Raw genomic sequence first — 27261 nt, 5'->3', positions numbered from 1 at the left:
CACTGAATCGATCCTGTATTGATACTGAAAATTGTTTGTCAGACATTTCAAACAAATTTCTGCTCTCTGCAGCTTCCGGAAAGGTTTTGTAGAAACTTACCCTTTAGAATGTATTCAAATATCAAGTGCATTGAATATAAAAGAGTGATGCTTTGAAAGCTCATGTCCAATTGTCATTCAGAGCTGGTGTTGTCAAATGCAGAGCTGAGAAGAGAGGTGAATGGGCTCAGCTTGTAGTGCTGTGACTCAAACTCAGCCGGGCAGGAGCGGAAGACGTGGGCCTTGAACTTTGTGTTTATGGCATGATAGAGGTTACTGCCATGGAGGGGAAAAACAACCCAGATTTACAGTGACGGCCGCTGACTGCTCTGTGCTGCCTCAAACACCTGTCATCACTTTTCCATCCACTGCATCAGAGTCAGGTTACGAGAGCATCGCTACTTTTATTCAATTTGAAGCTTTCTTCAGAATTTCTTCAGAGTTAAAATGAGCTACAGGCCTCCACACGCAGCAACTCCACACAGACAAGGACTGAAGGCTTTCAGAACCTTACAAGGTTCTTGCTTGCCTGTTTTTCTTGTCCAATAAACAGAGCGATCAGTTTGACTGCTGCATGAGTGCTTTAGTCCGGGAAACATCAAACATCTCTGCATTATTCAATATATTGTAATAAAGGCCATGCATCAAGCCTGGGACAGAAACTCAAAAAGCATTCCAGAAGCATTTGCTCTAAACAGCACAATGAATCTTACAATGAGCTGATCTACAAGTTTCAATAATGTGCGTGTGTGGGATTGCTGCTTTATTGACGGCTCTAGGCCTTGACCCTGGCCTGAAGGGAAATTACACAATTCGCAATCATAATGTAGCTTATCAGTAACGTATAATAAAACAGCAATTATGAATCCAACAAATGTGTGTAAATCAAAATGTGATTCAAATCAAAATCAAACGGTCAATTCCTCATTATGTTGGTGGTTTATCTAAAGCATTTTGGCCTTTAGTTATGCTTATGGAGTCCCAGCCAATAGGAGAGAATCAAATTCAAATTATGAAATTATTATTATAAATAATAATAATAATATATTATTATTATAATAATTTGTTGGTTTAAAAATGTAACCTTGCACTAGTGGTGTATAGGTACACAAAAGTCTCAGTTCGGTGCAACAGAAAATCCAAAATGCATGAGATATCCCAGGTTAGTCTTTTTGTTAATTTTTACAGACAGTTGTGCAATTAGCGGTGGGTAATATGAAAAAAGTTGATCATCTCATAATACATTTTATTATGGTGATGCACAATGTGTTTTTCTTTTATTATAAAGAGAGTAATTAGTCTTTATTATATTTTATTTGGATGAAGTGCAGCATATTTTGAATAAAAGTAAATGTATAGAAAAAGTGTAGAAGATTATTATTTTTTATAGCACTTTTTAAGAATCTGGTGCTACTTCTGCATTTTGTACTGTCAAAATATTGTGATAAATATCATGAAAAAGTATTTAAATAGTGTTTTATTGCTCACCATATCACAAGCTACAGTTTGTCTGTTCAATGTGTTTCCGCACACACACCCTACAACTGTCGATATAATAATGCAGACACGCTCTTCTGAGCCAATCATTGAAACAAGAGGCAAGATTGTTGCCAAAATACGTGTTAATTCTCAGTGGTTTCACTGCAAGCAGAGCAGTGACACAAGGAACTAAAGAAAACGAACGTGAGCACAGCGGCGAGAGAGGAGGAGGGGGCAAGGGAAAGACAATAAAACTACCGTTATTATAGCGATAGTCTTAAATTCACTACAATTCCCACAATGCCATGCAAATCCAAACTTGACTTGCTAATGACTTACAGCTGAAGGTTTCATGTGGGACATTTGGTTCCATATTACAATCATCAGTCTCATCTATAGCTGACCATCTACCGTGTGTTCTCCATATGACTGTGTACATGTACCGCTACATCATTAATTGAAAACTTTAATTGCTACATGCAGTTCTCAAATTCTATAAACCATTCAGCCTTCTCTGAAGACCTAGAGGGCCCTGAGTTTTCCTCACTGTTAGTTTTTCAGTGAAAACCTACCTACAGAAAACACTGCTTTATACTCAATACTCATGTGTTGTACAGACATTTTAAAAGTCCTGTGGCAATACTGTGTCAACTTTTCATTCAAAAATGACGAGCGTGATGGTATTTCTGCCATTGTGCCCACCCTTACTGTGTGTGCGCCTGGCAAAGTTGGAACTACAAAACACTGTATCGTTTTATTTAACCCTGCTGCCCTGAGGGTGCTGAGCCTTTAAATCCACAGAGGCAGAGCAATTCACACATACACACCAGACCCAGAATGTGTGTGTGTATGCACGAGAGAGTGCTTATTCATGGTTCAGAAATGCATTGCCCTTTTCGCAACAAGCGCTGGAACTTTTGCTTGTAAAGCCCCACCAGGCACAGACACTTTTTTCTTTAAATCAATGCTCCAGTCAGCTAAAGTGCCCTATTCTTTCAGTTCAAGGTCCACAACATGTGTTATTAATTATTTTTACATGACTATTTTATTGTAACTTTGTTTCCCCGGTTTGGTTGTTTAATTATATATTTAATATACTGCATGCATATATATAGGCTATTAGGCTTCCAACCACACTATTTCTTGTTTATTTTTATCTCTGCAATAAAGAGTGTTTCTGCTTGTAAAAACTCCAGATCACTTTAGAACACATGCTCACAATTGCTCATGATAATAACTGGTATTATGTGAGCTAGTGTGAAGAACAAAGCTTGGTTCAAGATTTCTCCTGGACGCCCTCAGTCAGCACATGGCCTTGTTTCGTTCCATCACCATCTCACATCATTAAGCACTGATTTCTCAAACCAGGTTATGGATAATAACTATACATGATACCAGACTCCCATGAGGAGAGCTTTGGAGATGTTTAAATGAACACAGTAATGGACAACCATGACTTTTTGTATTAATGTTATTCATATTTATTGTAATATTTGTGTTTTACTGAGCAAATAAACACTCGCCCCTTCTCCTAGGCCAAGTGTACTGAGCTTGCAGGACAGAAGTAGAGCAGAATATTTCCCTTGGATTCCCAGTCTGTCTGGTAGGTACAATGTTTTAATAGTAATATAGAGCTCATAGAAGCGCCAACATAATAGCAATGAACAGAGAGGGGTAATGCAGGTCCTGCAGACTGTCTTGTTCACTCAAGGCTGTCAATCATGTTATTCCTATGTGTAACCTGGTCTCCTTATTATGTAGTAAAAAATGTAAATTTAAATTCAATGTAAAATAAAAACAATGTGCCAGTTTCAGCACAGGGATAACTTACAGTATGACACGCCATACTGCAACCAGCCAACAGTAGGCGCTAGACCTGTGGTTGCTTTACTTTTGAGAGACGTTGTGTAAGTTTTCTACATTCATATATGGCATATATAAAAAATACCTTTATTCAGATTGCCTGCCTTGTCTTCATTAAAAAAGCAGACTGTAAAAACTATATAAAAAATAGCGAGCATAAATGGGCAAAGCTAAACTGCTGTAGGCTGAATAGACTTTATTTTATGACATCACAAAAACAATGCTTTTATAATGAGCTGTATTTGTTGCTTAGTTTTCATACATCACTGTACAAATGAGGGAGTAAATGGTGTATTGAAACAAGAAAATTGTTTTTTTTACTGCAGGGCCTTTAAAGCAGCATTATGCAAGAATTTGCATTTCTTGCTCCTGGGCTCCCTCTACAGATGGAAGGTGTAAATTGCACTTTAAACCACCCCCAAGGGACACAGCATTTGGCGACAAATTGAGAGATACAGAACTGTCAGTGAAAGTAAAAGGAGCATGTGAACTGAGGTGGTAGAGTAATCTTATAATTCTTTACACTAATATGACTCAGGTTACACAAGCATTATCCTGTCTGCTTCACCAAAGTTACATATTGCAGGTGGCCGCATATCAAGCATGACCATTACCAGGTCAGTGAAGTCTCTCAATGATTTAGTTTTTTGATTTAGTTTTTATTTTAAAGTAAAAAATTCTACACACTGTTGCTTTAAGTGTAAAAAGCAAAGAGCATTGTACAGTGTCTTGGCTTACGTCCTCGACACAGAACCCGACAGTGTGCACCAGCCAGAATGCTCTTTAACGAGCGGACTGTCCGAAGCAGGTTGTTGTGGTTGTTGCTCTGTTGTTGTTGTGCTCCCATAGTGTCAGCCTTACTGCCTCATTTTCTGTTTATGGTTTCATCACTGTTGTTAATTAGCCCTGATAATGCGCATCACCAGTAAATCGGTTTATGCGATAGTGTGTGGGTGCTTATGTGTGCGGGGTTATGTTTGTGTGTGTGTGTGAGTGTCATGCAGCATCTGTGCTGGAGCTGGGAGATTAAGGCAGGCCTGTGGGATGTCGCAGTAAAGCCAGGCAGGCTGAGCATGGCTCCTCAGGACCCTGCGAGTGTGTGAGCGTTTTCATTTTCCCCCCAACCCCCCCAGATTAAGCAAGCTTATTGAAGCAGTCACACCAAACACAATGCCTCAACACAGCCGGAGAGAGCAACATGAGCTCCGGTGATACATCAGTAACCACAAAACTAAATTTTCCCATTCTGGAAGCCCAGTCGGGAACTTTCAAACCATCTTTCAAACCAGCTTCATTTCCATTACTTTAATTTATCAACAGTGAGCAAATTAAACAGAATATATATTTAAAAAGTGGTGGCTCAGTGGCCAGTGCGCCGGGTTGCAGATCACATAGTTGTAGGTTCCGTACCTGGATCCATTAAGCTGCCACTGCTGGGCCACTGAGCATACAGTTAAGCAATGCAATGTTGTTTTGCAATACTGTATCAAGTCTCACAAACTAAGTTTCCCCCGACAATAGGAGGAAAACATGTCTCCTTCAATACATGCGAAGCCATCCACTGCCTCGTTGTGTACTGTTGCCATTGTGGGATCGCCGTGCAGCCAACGCTCCAGTGCCTACATTGCGAAAAGAGCACCATCTACCTATCAAAGAGAGCACAGCCAATTGTGCTATCTCGGACTCAGATAACAGCATGGCTCACGACCCCCAGGCCAAAGTGGCAACGCATTAGACCACTGACCCACACTGACTTGTTTCCTGGACAAATCAGCATGAGTACATTATAACCATGACTTTATACTGAGATCAAGACACTGTGGTTTAATCAGGTACATCCATCACATTGTATATATGACCTTTTAATTCTTTGAACCCCAAAAAGTAAGTCAGTCTGAAGGGAAGTTTTGAGAAATTTTGTGATGAAAGAACCTCATGACCTCAAGACTAATGTTGTATTTCAATAAAACGTTTCTCAGACAGCTAGACATACAAAACCTAGCCCAAATTTGAAAAATTATAATGTCAAACAGAGCAACTTTAACCTAAACACCTAAAGTGCTTAAAAAAGCATGTTTCACACGTGCTGGTGCGGCAGGGCGTGAGATTTTACCAGATAAAGCATCCGTTTCGTATGAAGCTCCTTTATGCTGATATGTATTTAATTACTGTGAGCTTTGAATAAAAGTGGTGCTGCCCACAGCCACCTTTTTTAAATGTAAATAAATGCATTAAAGCAGCCTAAAACTAGCATTTATTTTGTTAGAGCTTATGTTTGTAGTCGATCACACTGTTTTGTGAAGGTCTAATGAGAGAGCGAGACAGAGAGAGAGAGGGGTACATACAGGGAAACTATAAGTTGTTGGATTGGCCTAGCGGTTAAATCATCCATTGTTTTCTGCTGGACACTGTTGAGCGTGCTTTGTCGTGTATTACCATAGCTAATGCTACACACAGCCAAGTTTTGTTGAGTAAGATGTACGGTATCAGTTTGGAATGAAACTTCTCATTCCAGTGGCCTTTCTCTATCACTCACCGATACAAAAAGTAAAGAGCAGCTTTTGAGTAACTGAATACTTCTTTTTTCATATGGTCAAAAATAACCTGCATTAACATTGCCATTTATTTTCTGCATGTTATGTAATACTGCAGTGCAGCATTGCATCTCTCAGCTTTGACAGAATGCATTATTTCATGTTTTGTCGCTCATCGATGTTCTCTCACTACCATACTCAGAATGCGCTGCGATATGCAAATATCTGATTAGAAATCTTGACTGTTAATACAGTCACTGATGTAGATGTGTTTGTTAGCAGTAGTGTTAGCTATCTGGAGTCCTTCTGCTGCTCTTCCATTTTGGCCAAAGCGTCCTTTTAATATTGACCTACTCATCCATTAAGAAAACAACTCCAGGGCAATCTCCAAGCATCTGGAGTGTTTCTGCTCAATTTTCATTTTGCCCAAAGGCTACCTTTAACTCTATCAGGCCTAACATCTCATAATGTCTTCCTGCGTAATATTGAATAGGTCCCCTTTGTGCTGCCACGACAGATCTGACCAGATCTGGCATGGAATCCACAAGACCTCTGAAAGCATCCTGTGGTATCTGGCACCAAGATGTTAACAGCAGATCCTTTATGTCCTGTAAGCTGTGAGGTGGGCCTCCATGGCTTATAACAATAAGATTTTTGTGACCATGACCCTGACACCAGTTCGCCAGTTGTCCTTTCTTGGTAGGCTGTCCACTTTTGGTAGGTACGATCACCAGAAAAAAATGCATAATAGAAAAACCCCACAAGATCTGCCCGATGTTTTGGAGATGTTCTGACCTAGTTGTCCTAGTTCTCACTCTCACCTTCATGAACTGACTGTTCACCAGCTGCCTAATATATCCTACTCCTTGACAGATGCCACCATTGGCGAAGACAGTCAATGTTTTTCACTTCACCAGTCAGTGGTGCTAATGTCATAGGGTAATGTAAAAAATTCTCAGAAACTCTTTGTTCCGACCAAGAACAATTTAGAAAGCTATATTTTGGATTGTGTGACATTAGGTCTGATAGGGTTTGAGATTAAAGAACCGTATCATAAGGTAATGGTTGTACAACCAATCACCAGTTTTCCAATAACTACAAATACTAACAACAATGTCCACGCCAGGAACCATTCAGTAGCCTTTATTATTAAGACAGGTCTAACCAGGTCTATTTAGCCATTGAGAAGACCACTCCAAGGTAAAGGTATACATGTATTTAGTATTCACCTTAATACTACCAATAAGTGACAAACTGTGGTGTTTGGAAGTGCACTAAAAGCCTTAAAAGGTTCCTCTGGCCTGCTGTAGTCAGAGCAGTAAAGTGATAAGTAGTTGAGTTCCACAGTGACATTGTTCCAATTCTGAAAGGCAGACGATGTAACCAACCTTGACATTTCATTGAGTTTCTAACAGCCGCCTATATGTGCCAAGGCAGTTTTGATTGAATGAGAGGCCCTGCAGCAGCTTGATTGCACCTAAAAAGCAATGTCCTGTGGTTTGACCCTGTGGGTCGGCTTCTCAACGTTGTGTTTTTTTTTAATATATTCTTCGCCCACTGCACTGTATTACCTGTTTATCTTAAAGGCACCCAGAGGGCTCCAGCACTCATTTAGTCCCCATCGATGTGCTGAGTCGTCCTGATTGCTTCGCTGGTACTTTGGGCTTGCCAGCCTCTGCATATGCATGTGGAGGAGTTCACTTCCTTTGCCTCCACTTGGCTTGCGGGTCACATTGGGATTACTGTTATCTCCTCTCCGCTTGGAACAAAACATCCTGCACACCTACACCTGCCCGCTCTGGTGCAGATACACACACCTCCACCACACAGCCTTAAAGAGACACAGCTACACAGCACTGTTCTCTACACTGTGCTCTGATTAGGGCCAGATGTATGTATGTGAGAAAATGCAGTGCGCCTAATGTCTCTTGATGTGGCTGAATTAACGGTCGATTTACTAAGGTGGCAGTTAATCACGCAAACGGCTCACAGGCTTTCTAATTGCGTTTAAAAGGTGCAGTGAAACAGCAAAGCCGTCAACAAGCTCGAGACAAAGGAAAAGGACAAGTTTACTGATGGAGAGACTGTGGTTCTAAAAATCCTACTTTGGATAACATAAAATGGTAATTGGGAAACAATAAGACCATTAATCAGTGCCAGGAGTCACTACACTCTTTGAAAAGGTACCACAAAGGGTTCATAGAATAACCGTTTGCTTACCTAAAGAACTGTGTTTAAGAAAGAAAGTTGTGCGTGTAAAGAACCTTTACATAGTGTAAATAATGCAAATACATTTCTATAATGATGACCTAAAGAACCATCCACTGAAATAAAAAAAGGGTGGTATAGTTCGTAACAATAGCAGAACCCTTTTTGGTGCTACATAGATCCATGTTTTATGTACCAGGTTCTCCATCATAGAGATGGTTCTGACAAAGTGCTATGCAGAACCACAGTCATTAATACCAGAAAATAAGGTAGATGTAGTTCCCAGTTTCTACATTTGATAAAAGTGAGTGCTTCAGCTTTGGTTCTTATGCATACATGACAAACAACAGGTGTTAACATTAGCCCAGAATTCCCATATTAGTGATCTTTAGTTCTTTAGGAACCCTAAATGAGTCACTCTGGAGATGCTAAGAGTTAAAGAACTAGAGAACTTCTCTCTTGGATTAGTGTTATTCTGTTGGTGAATGTTCTTTCAGCACTTTGAGATCCGTTCATCTATATCTGCTGCCTTGATTAAGAGCTGGGCAATATGACAATATATTATCATATTGTAAGAAATTTTGTTATTGTGATAACAATATGCTTTTCTAAGCATATGAAGGATAATTAATAAACACTGATCAGCTGCAGGTTTCATTACTAATAGTAACAATTAGACAGGTTTAATTAGATGAAGTGCAGCAGATGTTGAATAAAAATCAGTCACTATTTAGTACGGGATAGTATCTGAAGAGTAGTTTATAAGAATCTGTCTTTTAAAAGACTTTAAAAAAGTCTTTAAATATTCTGATTTAGTATTTTTACAATATCGCCCAGCCCTATGCTTGATTTAAGACAAACACAGTTCTGAGATACTGTTGCTAATGTATGCTTGGTTTTAAAAAGCAAAGAAAACTTGGCCCAAACCGATGGCCCAAAGCTTTTGTGAATTAAAGGAAAAATATCCAGTTTCAAGCCAGACCACCCAGTTTTTGTGCAATTCTGCAATGCTTTGTGCAAACCTCCCTGTTCAAATGTATGTTCACAAGCACAGCGTTCCATTAGGTGGTACATAAAGATTCATATGGCTGTACTACGCAACTAAACCTTGTTTTACCCAACATCCTTCCCCAAGATCAGTATTTGTGCTTGGAAATGCAACAAAAGGGAGTTCAGCATCTGACCTGAGCTGAAATATGGCTATAGTCTTAAAAATAAAGGTGCTACAAATAGTTATTTGAGTGATGCCATAGAAGAATTGCACTAATAACTTTACTTTACTACCTCACTGGACTCTATTTATTACACATTGCACAATTTGCACACTACCGGCAATTATTTATTATTCTCTGGTCTGTACTGTGTTGTGTTGTCTGTCCGCACTTGTTTGTTTGTGTTGCACTTGTGTTTTGTATGCACTGTCTATGTTGCACCATGGTCCTGGAGGAACGTTGTTTCGTTTCACTGTGTACTCTGTATGTAGTTGAAATGACAATAAAACCCACTTGACTTGACTTGACTTGAAGAACGTATTGATTTCAATAAAAAAAAATCATGTAATAGAAATGTTTGACTATGAAGAACCTTTTAATGCGGCCCCAATGACCAATTTACAGGTTCTTTACACAAAGATATTTCTTAATGGAACTACGGCATTATTCAAACAACTTATTGCGGCATCTTTATTTATAAGACTGCATGTATGGCATGTCTTTTGGACCTGCAGCATCATAGGCTTGCAAACTACAGCAAAGCTCCAGGACTGGGTTTACACTGAACTCTCTTTCTGGTGCTCATATTGACACAGAAGGTAGTGAGTTGAGAGCAGCTGTATTAGTCCCAATCAGAAGGCTCATTCCCCAGTCCTGTCATACATAGCCCACCTCATTCCTTAGATAGTGCTGCATAACAGCAAAAGAGGTTAAAGCTGAGGGTACATTGATTACTCTCTGATTACCAGAGGAATGAAGAAGAAATCCACAAGAAAACGTACACTGCCTTTATACAGAAGGACTAAGTGTTGCTCAACAGCACAAAACAGCCTGTCTCTCTCCTCCCGGGTGCTGCCTCAGCCACTGTCACACTCGCACTCACCTCACCCAGTCACCTTGCTTTTGATGCGCTGGGTTACTCTTTGTTTCCCAGGGACTTTTGCCAATAAAACAGGACAAAAGCGGCCTGGCCCTGAGGGACAGAGATACGGCTCGAGTCGTGTCGCTCCCAAATCGCCAGCGTGTGCTGCTGTCACCGCTAGAGCTCCAAGCTGACGTGATGTTGACAAGCCATGCCATTCCTATCCTATAGTAGGTACACACTCCCTTGGGGCATGCCAGGGATGAAGAGAGAGGAACTTTATGGGGCCACTATGGAGGCGTCATCAAAGGAGCAAAGCCAAAAAATAAAGGTTACAAAAAGGTTTTTTGGAGTGATGCCACAGAAGAACCACTTTTGGCTCCCAAATGCAGAGGTTCTCAATCACTCTGCAGTCAGAGACCTCTTCCTCTGAAAAGACAATTCTACAAACCACTCACAAGTACATTGAATGGGAATCTCCAATTATTATCGGCTTTTAGATATTTTAGCTCTGCTAAGCTGATAATAGTCTATAGACTGACTTTTTCCTACTGGGTTATCTAGCTTGGTTAACTGTACTGCACTGAAAAAAGGCAGGCAAGCTACAAATTATATAGATTTTTTGAGTTGACTCAACTTAGTTTAGTCTAACTCACATTTCGCAACTTCTGTAGCTAAAACTGCTTAAATATTGTGTAAGATGTTTGGTCTGTGCTCCAATTAGTCTGTCTTCAATTTGTTTATTGTCAGTTAGGACTCATTAAATGACGTCCCCAGACTAGGGGGCTTTAGACAATGAATCTCTAAGCCCTACCTGGGATTTTCTTTCAATAAGTTGACTAAACATTGACTAAACACTATATTAAAGGTAAAAAAAAAAAGGTAAAAGTGCACGTATTTGTTACTGTACTATGTACAGCAAAATGTGTCCTCTGCATTTAACCTATGTTTGGTAGTGAACACACACGTGAACTAGGGGCAGTGAGTACACACACACACACAGCGGTGGGCAGCCAACTCCAGCACCCAGGGAGCAGAGAGGGTAAAGGGCCTTGCTCAAGGGCCCAACAGTGGCAGCTTGCCGAGCCCAGGAATCGAACCCACAACCCTGCGATCAATAGCCCAGTGCTTTAACGGCTGAGCCACCGCTGCCCCAAATCAGGGTGTTTGCAGCACGTAACATTACACACCCTATGTTATGACTCGCTGCCCTAGAAATCTTTAAATCTTTCTTCTTTGAAGGACTTTTTTTTAAGGTTTTTTTAGGTCCATATATGATGTTTTTATGGGTTTATGAATCAGTCTAATATAATATATTACCTTTTTCTGTACTCTGCAGAATGCTTTTGTTGCCATGTCTGTAAATGCCCTGATCTGTTCTGATTAGCTGCCCTGTACTGCACCTCGTTCACAAAGCAGTCTAGACTGAAGGCTCTCTAGGCTTAGCAGTAAGCAGCTACAGATAAAAGTGATGCTTTTTGTGCCAGCCATGTACCTTCTATAAACTTTCATTTTAAAGAGAGTAATGAGCCCTTTAATCAGGCCCTGCATTTTTAATACAAAGAGGAATTCTATTAATTGTCTATCTATAGGTATATATAAAACAGTGAGAGGTGGAAATGGGGCACTTAAAAAGAGTTTCTGGGACGAATGGGCCTCAAATATAGATCTTAAATCTTTTGACAGGTCTTGGATAACACACAGAAAGGCAACATACTGTGACTGGTGGGTCTGAGCGCTCAAGGTTATGATTTTGGAACGTGCTAGGCAGCACCGATATCCCTGTAGCGCAGAGATTTCAGAGATTGACACTCCGCCTCAGGCCTAAAGGACATTTGGGGTTCAGCAGGACACGGGCTAGATTCTGTCAGCTAAATGTTCTATTAGGGCAAGTCAGACCAAGTGACCGCTGTAGTGCAGATGGGTTTGACGGAGCAGGGAGGCCATGTCGGACAGGCCAGTTTTACTAAAGGGTTTAATGGTCTGAACCAGACAGAGAAGAGAGTTTACTGACCGCAGTTTCACTGCTAACATATCTTGCATCTTATCTGGAAAGGCTGATGGGGGAGGCTGCTAAAGAACACTGTAGACACTGCCCTGTTCATGGAACCAGTCTGAGATGACCTTTGCTTTGTGACATGGTGCATTATTATGCTGGATGTAGCCGTTAGAATTCAGAGGGATGCAGATGTTTAGCAACAATGCACAATCCTACTATCTATATGCCCCAGAAGACCTCAGCCAAAAGGCTCATGTGGGGCTGAGATAGGTGGAACGTGGGTTAGATGGGTTCCAGGTAGGCATGGGCTCTGAGTGGTTTGTACATGTGTTGTTACTGGGCCCCAGTTGGGCTTCCCAAATGGACCCTATCATTACAGCACACCCTAATCTCACATGGTTCCCATCTAGGAGGGTACATGTGCAGTATACAACCCAAATGTGCCCCATCACTGACCCGGGAGGGCATCCATATGTGGGGGCTAACATGGAATTCAAGGACAAACCTTTCTGGTTTCCTAGTTGGGCTACCCATACAGGCCCCACATGGGCATTTTATTTGGGACAGTGAGATTCATTAGACTGAGCTACATTTTTTCAGTCATCAGTTGTCTAGTTTTGGCGAGCCTGGGTCCACTGCAGCCTCAGCTTTCTGTTCTTGGCTGACAGAATTTGAAACCAGAGGTGGTCTTCTGCTGTTGTAACCCATCTGCCTCAAGACTGAATGTGTTGTGAATTCATGCTTTTCTGCTTACCACAGTTGTACAGAATGAATCTTAGTTATTGTGGCCTTTCTGGCAGCTCGAACCAGTCTTTGGACCCTATTTCTTTTTTGCACCATTCTGAGTAAACTCAAGAGATAATGCCCCAGAAATATACCAGATGAGGCTTAGTGGTTTCTATAAGCGGTGGTGTGAACAGTACATTTTGAACCTTGAAACTAAAATGTACTGTTTAGAAAAGCACAGGAAAATCATTTTCCCATGACATGGGAACCTAAAATAGCAGTACTTGAAGATGTTTAGGAGAAGCACACACCGAAAGCTGGCTTGTTTGCAGTAAGCTTCAGCGAGGCCGCCACGGCTTGATTGGCTTTTTAAGTGCGTCACTGTGACACAAATCGTGACAAGCACCGCACTCTAGCTCAGACTCAAACGCTGACTCTCACCATGGAGATCCTCTCCAGTAATCTCAGAACTCAATTTAGTTTTTAATACGAACGATGGAATTTTATAATGTGAGAAAATATAACTCACTGAGGGAGTATAAAGTGACAGGAAATCATTTCAGATGAGATCAGGAGTCCATAAAGATCTCTCTCTCTCTCTTTCTCTCTCTCTCTCTCTCTTTCTCTCTCCCCCTTTCTCTATCTCACTATAATAAAAATGATTAACTTTAGGAAATTCGTATAGTCTCCCCGTGCGTAGAGTCTTTGTGGGTAGGATCAAGCTATAGTGAAATCAATTGCCAAAAGCAATCAAACACTGCATGTGAAATTCTAATATGATGATTCCAGCAGCCAATTTCAGTATCAAGGGTCTTTTCCTATCTACCTTTCTAATGAGATCCATCAGCCAGTATAAAAGGTCAGCACAGAGAATCCCTCATCTTCCCATTAGTCATTTGGTTAAGAAATGTTCTTAAGTTAATGACAAGACTTCATAATTGAAAATTATGGGTAGTTTAAGAGGGTGTGAGTCCTTTTCTTAATGAACAATTTAGCTGAGCCTCCATAGAGAAATACATTCCAATTTAGAGACAGGGCACAGTTCAGTATCATGCAGATGGAAAATAACATTATCTCGCAGCCTAAAAGTGTGTAGTAACATCCGAATGACTTTGGGGAATCAAAATTGTTTATTTACATTTGCTCTGCTTTCTAAAATGGGGTGGGGGGTATTCTCTCAGACATTACAAACTCTCACAAACATCCTGCAGCTAAAAAGTAAAAAGAATTACTGCTTATTTGCTTAATTAATTTGCAAAAAAAGTATGAAATGGGACATGTGCAACAGTAATAATCTCCATGGTCATTTAGTAAGTTCTATAAAGCTATTTTCCATATATAAATGTTCCTGGAATAATTAGTAAGACATATATAAAAGTATAAAAGCACATGTTGAGCTTCTTCATACAGCTGAAGGCATGCATCTTCATCCTCATTTTCATAATTTTCTCTCATCATTTTACTTTGATTTAAGAGCAATTAAAAACTTAAAAAAACATGTGCAATGAGTGTTCAAATTAACTGAACAGGAAATAATTATTTAATGTACTGGAGACCCCCAGCAGAGACCTACTGCACTGTGTGAGTGCCTGTAGCCCACATGTTCTCACACAATGCACTGGACCTTTGCTGGGGGTCTCCAATAAATTAAATAATTAATTATTATTATTAATAATGAATAGTGGCAGCTCATTTGAAGTGTGTGTGTGTGTGTGGGGGGGGGGTTAAGAAGTATTTTGAACCTTTTTACTGTTAATGTTACCATTTCTATTGTTTATCACCCCCTATTTTGTTTACATAACCATCTTTATTGATATTATAGCCATTTTTATATTTTTAATGCAACCATTTATTTTGCTTCTGTAACACTTTTTATTGCTCATGTAACCATTTCTATTGTTAATTGAACCATTTCTGTTGTTTATGTAACAATTTCTACTGTTTATGTAACCATCTTTATTGATGTTATACCCATTTTTATTGTTAATACAACAATTTCTTCTGCGTCTGTAACACTTTTTATTGCTTATGTAACATTTTCTATTAGCCCATTCATCATAAAACACAATGTAAAAAGCAACTGGCTTTTTAAATGTGTTTTCTTTTGACAGTTAAAATGTGTGTGTGTGCGTGCACATGTGTGTGTCTGTGTGAGCCACCACTCCCTATAAAAAACAACTTCCCATTTGAAAACCCTGCTTATCTGTTTTCTCTGGGTATATGGATGGTAACTCTTGAAAAGCTCCCTTTTCCATTTGCAGAAGAAAGCGGAGCAGATAGAAATCTTGCCAACTAGCAGACGGCCAAGAACCAAAAGCATCCAGCCTCTGCTTCTCGCTTTATGGCAGGAGTGGAAAGGAAGGAAGGGCTTTGCTTTCTTTGAATGTTAACCTCTATCATCTTTTCTCTCTCTCTCTCTCACTCTCTCTCGGTCTATGTCTCTCTCTCCTCATCCTCCTCCACTCCTTCTTTCTTCTTTCTCTATTCCGTCCTCCTACGCTCTCCACCTGGCTAGTGGAAGCCTCTTATTGCACCCGCTGATGCCTCGCAATTGCCAATTAACGGTGATGTCAAAGTGTCAATCTCACTTGATTTCCACTGAGCTATGGCAATCCAAAACACTTACTGGGGAGGAATAAGGGAGCAAGAGAGAGAGAGAGACATAGGGACACACACAGAAAGGGGGGGGGAGCAGAAAGGGAGATAGGTGGGGGATCAAAGGCAATTATTCTAAATGCCTCTTTCCCCCCAATGTCAAAGGCAGCACTGCATAATTCAATCACTGTACAGAGAAGTTTCCTGTGTGGGAGAGGTGGTCAGACTCTTGCTCAAGCGACTGTGATTGTATTACTTTACAGAAAATGAAGCCGCCCTGCATGAAGCTTCTTCATATTTCCTTCTTCTACGCTGCCCTGTGAGCCCATCAAACTGTGTGAGATGACCCCGTATTCCTGTATTCCTCCCTGTATTTATGTATTCATACACTATTCCTGCTCGCCCAGATTGGTACCTTGTAAAGAGAGTCTATTTCTGACATAATGTATTGAATATTTCACAATGACAAGACGAACTGTTCCTCAGGGGCTCCTGCAGTGACTCTGACATGCCTGTCAGGAAGAGGATTCAGAATTATGAGCTCCATGGAACACGCTGGAATCATCTCCTTTACACAGATTTGGACTAAATTGCACTAAAGCAATCTGTGTCTAGATTTACGGATAAGCTCTGTTCGCGGTAAAATGCTAATGGAAACTGATATGACATCTCTGTCATATCAAACCTTATTTTCCAATTTTTCATGTTTATTTTTTCAGCTTTGAAAAAAAAGTAACATATCCTCTTTGTCAAATGTTTGTGGACACCCCTTCTAATGAACACATTCAGCTGCTTTGTGCCAATGCACACATACACACACACACACTTTTGGGATGAGCTGAGGAGTTAGGGATGAGGTGGGGTGGTAACCATCCAACAACCTGACAATGCAATCAATTCCTCACAGCAATGCTCCAATACTGCTTCAGTAGAAAGCCCTCCCTGGACACCTGAGACAGTAACAAACAACTCCAACAAAAGCAGCCTGTTTTTAGAGGAAACAATGAATGAGCCGGTGTCCCAATACTTTTGGACTATTCAGATGTCCGTTCGCTGGGTAGGTATTTGGGTTTAAAATCTGGGGGCTAAATGTGGAAATGGAGCATACACCGCCTCACCTCGGGTGCCTGACTCCCGCTCTCACAGCAGCGAGCATCGCTCTTCAGTTCACGCTGGCTGCATTAAAGAAAGGGCAAAACGCTGAAGAGCTCAGCTGTGTGGGAACAATGTAAATTAATTTTTGACAAGACAAAAGCAAGGTGCTAAATATGCTATTTGGCCAACCACAGTGGCACAACACACACTTTGCTTGGAGAATAGTTGCAACTGAGCCGGCAGCAAGCCACGGAGATGAGGAGACCACAGTGCCACCACCAAAAAAAGCAGAACCACAGGAGATTTCAGTGCTGAAACCAGTGCAGACAGAGAGATCAGTCCACCAGTCTGGTCCACTTGAATGTTGGAAGCTGAACGGTGACCTAAACTGTTTTTTGCAGCCAAACAGTGCTATTGTGTTCCCGCCACTACAGCCCCCTCAGCTTACATTTTCTCAAAGGCAGTCCCATTTCTGGTCAAGTCGTAAACAAGACCAGAAGTTCTTTTTAAGAACATGAAAAAAGAGTGGAGGTGGGCTTATAGCTTAGTTAAATGCTGCCTAATCGTGATTTATTTGTTCATCTGAAAGCTTTAGAGCGCAAAATATGGTATTTGGGATGAACCTAAGCTTTATAAAAAACATTTTCTAAAGGTTTTCGCTTAACAGAAGCATCTATAAGATGTTTTCCTTGTACTTGAATGACAATTTAACCAAAGAAAGAGCCACAAATGTCTGTTTCAGTTGTCGTGATTCTGTACAGGACTACTGCCTTCACTAAAGTATTCTTGAAGGTCAAGAAAGGTTTTTTTGCAGCAGTAGGAACAGGACTTGTTCCTGGATGTTCATCAGAAATGTATTCTGGATGTTAGAAGAAGATTTGTACATGGGAGGATCATTTAAGTAGACTGCGGAGAGGACATTATCAGAGCTACAGTAATTATGATAATTCTCATCCGGCTACTGAGCACCCTTCATTAGGAGTAGCATATCCCCCCACGGAGTCATCATGATGTCAAAACATAATTTCACCAGATTTCGTCAAGATTTTAGAATAGAATAGACTCACTCTAATTCACTTTTAGCCATTTACCATTATCATTCATTTCTAAGCACAATCCAGGTCAGATTTGTGCAGAATTGTACTTCTTGTGAACAAGGTGTTTGATTACCTGGGAACTGGTAACAGCTTGTTGTTACCAGTTTGTTGTTCTGTATAGGACTGTGTTCAATTCAATTCAGTTTAAATTTATTTCTATTGCGCTTTTCACAACCAATGTTGTCACAAAGCAGCTTTACAGAGATCCGGGTCCGAGCCTCTTTTGAGCAAGCTAGTAGTGACAGTGGCAAGGATAAACTCTCTCAGATCAAGAGAAAGAAACCTTGAAAGGAGCCAAGACTCGAAAGGGGAACCCACCCCTTCCTCTGGTGGACACTGACCAGCACAACAAAAAAACAAAACAGGAATAAAAATAAATAAATAAAAATACATTATTGAATTATGAGAATATAGCAAATATGACATTAAGACATTAATTCCAGATTGGGGGGCTTTATAAGAGAAAGCTGTATTTGACAAAAAAATTGGACTGGAACATAATATTCAGACTTACATTATGTAGCAATTTCACCTTAAAATAGCAGCTTAAAATCATTTCAAAGCTTCACTGACTAAAATACGGACAATGGTGTCTCTGTCATTGGCAGTCCAGGCCGGAAAGATTTGATGTAACGTCGGTGGTGCTGCACATGCCCTCTTCCCAGAACTCATGAGTCATATTTATGCAAAATCCTGTAATATTAGTCTACAGTTACCATGATTCTCTCACTTTTCTCACCTCCACTTGCAAACAAATGCATGTGTACAGCTGTTCATGAGGGGGAACTCAAATCCAGATTTGTATTTACGGCAGTGGAGTAAAACTGTAGGGCAACAATTCCAGTCTTCCCATAACGCTGCTTTAAAAACAAATGTACAAGCACTGAATAATATTTAGACAGTAATATTTAATCAGTATTTAAACCATTAATTAAAGCAACATTTGCTTCAGTGGATGGTACATTGACTGTAACAGCCAGAATTCAGCTACTGCACTAAACAACTTTGGTCAAGTGCCACAAGAGTCGAGACCTCTTGTACACAATCCGGGTCACATTTGTGTAGATTTCTGTAACATTACTATATCTCTCAGTTTGTCAACAACTGTCCATAAGGGGGTGCTCAAAGCACCATTTTTATTTACAGCAGTGATTTAAAAGTGAATTACACTCCTCAACTGAAGGGTGCGCCCAAGAGCACAAAATTAATTATTAAACTAATTATTGCATAATGCTGCTTTAAAGAAAAGCTTTCAGCTGTCGAGTCGGACACCAGCAATATGGCAACTTTCCAGGAGAAGTGAAAAACCTTCTTAACTTTCAATGGAAGTCAATGCAAAATACATGATTTCTAAGAAATTTTGGAGCCCTTTCATTGGTCCATTCATCATGATGTTGAAACAATGTAAATGACATCTATGGAAAAACAAGTTTTTTGCATGACAATGATAAAATATTTATTAAAATAGTTCATGTTTATCAAAGCTATTTATTTGACTTGACATAAGCTGTTCAGAAATACTCAAGTTTTGCTTTTTTAATTAGTTATTTAATGCTTTTGCATTGAATATCCATATGCGGTAGCCATCAAATAAGGCATTAGTGATTAGCCTATATTCCCTGAAGTGTGATAACAAGCCTGCGGTGAAGAGCAGCAGGTATGTGTGAGCTTTAAATCATCCCAGCCTGACACCTCCATCTGGGAGGATCCACAACACTAGCTTTGCCATTAAAGACTGCAGAAGCTGGACATTACTGAGCTATAAGTCACACATTTAGCCCCACACACATACACATCCATCCACACAGTCGCTGCCATACACCTACTCCCATATGACCCCCCCCTCCAACATAGGAAATAGCTGAGTCATGCTGGATCAGTGTAAAGCATAACTCACGCTGTGACAAGAAAGTCACCAAGTCAAGGTTGTCACATCTCGGAATCAAACGCTTGGATCAAACATGAAATATCCCTGTGCTGTGATTTGGCAGATGGTGTCTTTGGGGGGGGGAGGAAGAGGCTTGAATGCAGTAAAACTGCACACAGTCGCACTGCCGCCGAGGCCTTGGAGACACAAAAACAGGCGGAGTTCAGCAGGAAAAGGGATGTATGCAATTTAAAGTGGCCTTGAATGTTGATTAAATGGCAGTGTCAGCAGCTGTCTTTTGGGGTCTTCCCTGGTGAAAATGGCTGGAATCAGCACTGTAGCAGCTGTGATGTCACTGCGCTCCAAAACTGAACTGTTTCTGTTTCAACACTAAAGGTAGGATTGTGTTGGAACACAGCTGTATTCAAAATGTGCAGTTTAACCCTAGAGGTTGTTTCAGGCCTAGTGTATTCTGTGATGCCTTCTTACGATAAACTGATTTCTGGGGTAAAATAAAAAATGTACCAGTGGGAGAACTAACTGCTGGAATTAGACACTGGAAAGAGGAGAAAACTGAGATGGAAATGGGCTGTTTTGTTACTGAAACATTTGGGGATGGGCAGAGCAACACATTATACTCGACCAGAGGACGACAAGTTCCATTTTTCAGTCTCCGTACTTCTCACGTTTTTTTCCTTGCCTTGAACTTGAACTTGTGAGAACATTTGTTGTGAAAGGCTGTACATCAATAAGATAAAACTGAAATATACTGAAAAATACTGCAACCAGCCAGCAGAGGTGCTAGACCTGGGGTTTCTTTGCTTTGCTTACATTATTTCTTCTTCTTACATTATTTCTTCCTTCTGTCTTTTATTAATTATAATTATGTAAAGCTGCTTTGTGACGACAACAGTTGTAAAAAGTGCTATACAAATAAATCTGACTTGACTTGGCTTGGCTTGCGAGAGACGTTGTACAGTTGTACACTGTTTCCTACTCATTGGTTTAATGCAATGCTGTAATGTGTCTCAATTCTACAATGTCTGTGTCCTACGTAAATAGTTTCTGCAGATATACGTCTGCAGACTAACTTCAAACTTCAAATGTAGAATATTTTATAATTTACCAAAACCTAGAAATCCAATAGAGCTGCTTCTTTATTCAGGAAGAGTTGGTCCATTGCAAATTGTGTAGTTAATATACTTTCTGCATATGGTTTAGCAGGAGGTGAGTGTTAAATGACCGCTAAGAACATCTGAACAGAAATACCTTTCAGGTGGCCTGGATGACCATCAATGCATTTATTCAGTATTTTAACTTGTACTTTGATGAATACGTAGTAGCCTATTTACAACCCTGTCATTTTGGCTGGTTTACATCACATGTCACATAGAATAGCATAGCATAGTATACCATAGCATAGCCTTGTTTTTATTGTAATTTATTTATTTTTATTATTCTCTAGTCTTCATTTTTGTCCTCTTTGTGTCCTCTCACTGTGGTTCTTTAAACATATAAGAAGATATATAACTTGTAAAACATGAAGGGATGTCTGTCTAACACTGTTAGATAACAGATACAATAGGTCTCCAGTAGCACTAGACAATTTCAAAAAGCTTTTTTATACTGGTGTGGGCTCTTCTATGAGCTACAAGGGTGGTTAATCAGTGTGCATTCACTTAGATACATCTATGCAAAGTTCCAACTCAGAAAAAAGCTTAATTGCATTAGCTGTTTAATTGACTGTGTGATATTTCTCCATTAGCTCCATTGTGTTAAGAGGTTATCTCCATCTCATAATGTATCAGCCTGCAGTACAGAGCTGATACATTTCATGTAGAGCATTTATGACACTGTTATTTCTAGTCAGGAGTGGGCAAGAAAAAAAAAATCAGAAAATCAGTTCTGCACTTCAGACCTCCATTATACGAGCAGTCTAGTACAATGCATAGGCACAGATTTACGAGCTTGTTGGCCTGTCGCAAACACTGTTTTGGCATTAAAAAGTGTCTCATGACTTGCTAAACAGGTGCGGCAGCTCTTTAGCGCCCATAATGAGATCAAAGAGGCAGTCACTGTTCTTTAGCACTTTTGCCTCATTGCATATGCACTTATTAGAGCTTCCCCCTCAAAGCAGAAAATACTGGGAGGAGGTTATTAAAATGAAGCACATACTGGATTAACCACAACTAAGGATAAACACAGACTGTAAGACCATGCTTTAAGCTCTTATGGCTAGATTGTACATGTATCACAGTGTCTTATAGGTGCCCTGGAATAGAAAACTGTATTTACCTTGGCATAGTTGAATAATGGAGGTCAGTATATAGAAGTGACAAACTGTGAACCTCATATCCTTGGGGGTCTTCATTGAAAAGAAAACCTGGAATAATCAAAACAGGACTGTGAAATGGTTCGATTCTTGACTGTTTATATTTATGGCCCCTAAAGTTTTATACACTTAGCCCACTAGCAAAATCCTTTTGATACCTAAAGCTGCAAAGTGGCCAAACTCAACAGCCACTTCCAAAAAATACAATGTTTTTACTTAAACATGAATGTATAAATGTACATATGTACAATATGTACAAATGTGTGTGTGTGTGTGTGTGACTGTCCATCAGTAACACTGGAGAACAGCACATCACCACCAGACTCTGCTAGATATCAGAACACTGTGGTTGGTTGCTGACCAAACCAGGCCTTGTGATCATAGTGAAGCATAATCCAGGAAGCAAGCAACGTACCATTTCCATACCATTATTTAAACAAAACAACGTTCTTGTTACAGTGCAAAAAGCAAAGCTATGCTATAGTACGCTAGCTATGCTAGAACTTACGCTAGCTATGCTAGAACTTCTGCGTGAACCACTGTGGTGCTATAAAAACCAGCCAATCAGAGCAGTGCTAATCAAATTTTTCACATGCAAACCATCAAGGAAAATCAGCATGTTTCATTCTAAGGCAAAATAACAGGAATATAAATAGGCTTGTTAAACCAAATCACACCAACCAAAGAAACATACCTTCTATTTAATCATTTAAAATCTCAGTAATTCTCACTAAAAGCTCATTCTTTGGTACCTTTAAGAAAAAAACTGTAAATAATGATTTTACTACTCATAAAAAGACTACTCATAAAAGCACATTTAGAAACTCTTGTGGCTGTGCATTGCCTGCATTATTGAGCCTACCTGTTATTTTGTGAACGCTATGGTTTACGTTGCAGAGATGTAACTGCCAAGCTTTAATGAGCTGCATATCACTGAGAGTTCACACTCACCACCGGTTCCAAGTAGAGGTGGGCGATATGGTAAAAATATTATATCACCACATTTAAAGACACTTCTAACGATGCACAATATTTATCATGATACACAATACAAATGCATCAGTAGCGGCCGAGTCTTTAAAGCTACTATTCAAATACTCTCCCGTACTGAGTACAGTGGTTTCTAATCAAAATGTGCTGCACTCTGTCCAATTAAACCAGACTAATTACACAGTTTGTAATGAAATGTGCAGTCAATCAGTGTTGTTGAGACAATATCCTCGATATGCTTGGAAAAAGCTTATTGTGTACCATGATAACATAATTGATCACGATATGATAAAATATGGGCACCCCTAGTTCCAAATCAAACAATTTACAATACAGCATTAAATTTACAATTTAGCATTAAGATATGTTTTGGAATGATTTATTACACCGTGCAATACATGCCAAAATAATGTATGTTTTATATCAAAAGAGTGAGTTATTATGCTGAAATAATCACCCCCTTCTCAAAGAGTAATACCTCACGTCAAAATTGTTACCTTATGAGAAATTGTAAAACTGAGAAGGCTAAAACCCTTACCTTTGACTCTCTTTTGAAAAGCAGGCTTCTATAAAAAAGCCCTGTGAGCCAAACAAACAGAGGTGTATACTGCACTGGTCATATGCTCATTCCAAAGCTGCAACTGTGTTAATGTCCATGAAAGTAAATAACACGCTAAACTAGCCAACCCTAGCAACACAAAGTTGCTCATAATTACTAATTAGCGCCTCTTTTTGTTAATCCACTCAGCAGTGCAGTACATCCTAGCTTAACTGCAGTGCTAACACATAATGAGCAATATGGTCAACCTTGCTTAGCTTGCTACGGTCCTGTGATAAAGTGGTTTGATATTGGCACATCCGTTTTTGTTTTTTTTTGGCCAGGCCAGATTAGCCTGAAATGCCCCCAGAATGAGAAACCGGATGGGAATCACCTTGACGGGGCTTTTGTTTCATCAGGAAACTCAGCTTCTGTTCTGCACTGGGTAATTATGGTGTGCCTCGAGGCAGGATGTGCTTTTTTCCCCCTATATGAATAAGGCAGACAAACGCAGCAGGCCAATATACAGAATTAAAGACAAATCCAGAAAGTGACAAGAGATACAAGTCAACATTTAATCACAGACAGCCTTTCTGAGTCACTGTCTTGTGTTATTTCTCATTCTGGAGTTTTGGAGTCACTCTGTAAGTACCTGCACAGAAATGAGCAAAAGGTACAGCTTGTCCGAGGTTCAGATGACACCAGACACACAGCTATTTATATGGGTTTATATAATACTGCAAAATATTTACTGATAAATTGATTCACCATTCACCAATGCATACATACACTAAAATCTGATGTTCTACCTACATGCTAGCCTACGTCGCTGGGTGATTTAGAAATTGGTACTGAGTAGTTATTGTCTATCCCAGCAGCTGGATTACTGGCTATGTCACAGCAACAACCCAGCCAATGGGTTCTAAGTAATTATCAGCATTAATAACTGTAATTAACAGCTCCTAAAGAAGTCTGTTAAAATAATTAACAGCACTTTAGGAAACTGATTAGAGGAGATTTGGCTTAATAGCTTTTGCTTCAGAATAGCACTGACAAATCATTATGTAAACATTTGCATTATATGTATTATATATTCCTGTTGTTGTGTGACTGATAGGATAAGCCAATGATAGCTTGCTAATAGGTTTTATGAGAAACAGTTAACTGGAAATTAACTTTATCATTTATCATTTTAAAGAATAAATAATTGTTATCAGATAAGTATTTGTATTGTAAAAATATGTCCACCCCCCCCCCCCACACCATTAGCTTAATCATTAGCTTATTCTTATGATCCAACTGTTGGGTTATTCATATGATGCTGGGTCAGTGTAACCCAGTGTGTGAGAGTAAGAGTGCAAAACAACATGAACATTGTTGAGGAGTGAGAAATTAAAGAGAATCTGGTATCTAAATGAGGGATTCACATAGATGAGGAACAATACTGGACAGCCAACCACAACATTTATATTATCTGCAGAAATTAGTCACAATAAGATTCTGTTTTCAAGGTGAAGAAGGGCAATAGGGGGGTGGTCATGTAAAAATAGATTATGTTTTTGTTGCGCAAACTTAAAATACATCATAAATAGACCTCAGAGAAAAAAAGAAAGCAAGGAAAAGAATGTGTGCAAAAATGTGGTGCCTTCAAGGTAACATACAGAATATAAACACATACAAAATATGGCACTTTAGTGTGCTAGACTTTGTATGTGTTGGTATTTGTTTATATTTAAACTTGAGCTCCATCGAACATGAAGCTTGTAGGAGTGCACAGGTTTTCAGTTGAATATTTGCCAACTTTAACATTATTTAAAATCAAATACAGTACAGTACTAATTCACCAGTTTTCCAATATGAATTTAATCACTTTTCATACACTCCAGTTATGCATATTCATATGTAATGTGTGTTTCATTTGTTTTGACAGAGTAAAGTCGATGCCGGGTGGTTGGTATGGTGTTGCTAAGTGGTTGCTATGGTATTTTAGGTGGTTGCTAGGGTATCCCTGTTGGTTGCTTTGGTGTAACTAAGTTTAACCACTAGATTAATAGGTGGTTCTTATGGTGTTGCTAGGTGGTTGCAATGGGTGCAGTGCACTGTGCAAACATAAAAAATGTACATACTATACCCTTCATATTTTGGAGAAGCTGCTTTAGCATAAATGTCGACCCCTTTTAGATAAATACTGGTCATATACTAGTAATTTATACTGGTTGTATACCAGTTTTTCCACCTTAGAAATACCATAATGTGTCTCTACCTTGCTATCTGTATCTGTACACAGTGTTTATTATGTAAAGTTATCACCACAGATAAAAGCACACTACATATCCATGTAAAGTTGTACTAATGAGTAAGACACTTATTAGTATCCAAATAAGTATCCAGTATTCAGTATACATGTGGCCAGTATATATAGACCTATATGCTTAAGCAGACTTCTTAGAACAGGAATGTGCCATTGCAGGAGACAAATAAAACTGCTCTGGCTTATTTTATTAACCATGAATCTGCTTTTATGGAGACCTTAATATTAATTTGCTCATAGTTCAATGTAATTGATGGTGCCCTAATGTGCAGAGCTGGTCAACCTCATAGCAGGACCATCAATTTGCCGTGTAAAATAAGAGGCGAAGACCAACAATGGTAAAGACCAACAAACGGTGCAGATGAGCAATAATTTAATCATATTTCATCCAAAACATTGTATTTATTTGTGGTCTGTAAGAACGTATGGTACACAGAGAAAAACGGCTGCTATTTTCTTTTTCCCAAATAGAACAGCAACACACAAGAATGGCAGCTGATTCATTTTCTTGTGCTTGAGCTCACATGACAATGCACCATATTTAGAGGTTCCATGGACCATGATAACAGATCTCCTGAGGTGGCACTGAACCTGCGGTTCAACAGCCTGGCTATCATATAACCACAGCCAAAGGGCTGAAAAACACTACTCACAGATACGGGTGACTCAAGCCTCGCAATTGCTCAACAATTGATATAGAAGTACAACAGATTCCAGGCCTTTCAGCAGCTGAGAGGCTGATCATCATATTTCCTACGCAGATCCAAAAACTCTGATCATCTTCCTACAGAAAGCTCAACGTGAACTGAATGTTTTATATTTCCACCCAAATTCCTCTCCAAAAAAAACAAGCAGAGAGAAAAAAGACTATAGCTCTTACATGACTGAATCTGAAAATGGGCTTGAAATCAATGAAAACAATTCACATCATCTAAACACTGAAGGCGCTGGATGATTTACTGATCAAAACAAACAGATATATACACTGATCAGCCATAACATTAGCACCAGCTGTCTAATTTTTAGTAAGTCCCCCTTGTGCCACCACAACGGATCTAAGCATTTAAGGCATGGAATCCATAATGCCTCTGAATGTGTTCCTCAATGAGCATTAGGTGCCTATGACCCTGTCGCCAGTTCATGGGTTGTTCTTTCTTGGAGCACTTTTAGTTAGTACTGACCACTGCACACCCCACAAGACCTGTCTGATGTTTTGCGAGAAATTCTGACCCAATCGTCTAGCCATCACAACCTGGCCCTTGTCAAAGGGGCTCAGATTCTTACACTTGTCCATTTTTCCTGCTTTCTGTTCACTTGTTGCCTAATATATCAGATTCATTGACAGATGCCACTGTAGATAAAGGCGGTTTTCACTCTCCTGTCAGTGGTGCTAATGTTGTGGCTAATTGGTGTAGATGAAATAAGAAAGGTTTAAGTATGATATCTGTATTAAAAAGGCACAAAGAAGAACAACACTTGTTTTCCTTAAGAACATTTCCAAGTATGGTTCTGTAA

The 27261-nt window shown here is 39.6% G+C and overlaps 1 protein-coding gene across 1 annotated transcript in view; it reads right to left on the bottom strand.

Moving 5' to 3' along the window:
* ajap1 (adherens junctions associated protein 1) overlaps positions 1 to 27261 on the bottom strand; it is an 86312-nt gene that overhangs the window by 18644 nt on the left and 40407 nt on the right. The window lies entirely within an intron of this gene.

The sequence above is a fragment of the Salminus brasiliensis genome, chromosome 6 (assembly GCF_030463535.1).
Source record: "Salminus brasiliensis chromosome 6, fSalBra1.hap2, whole genome shotgun sequence".
NCBI classification, from domain to species: Eukaryota; Metazoa; Chordata; class Actinopteri; order Characiformes; family Bryconidae; genus Salminus; species Salminus brasiliensis.
This window is presented reverse-complemented; position numbering and strand designations above follow the sequence as displayed.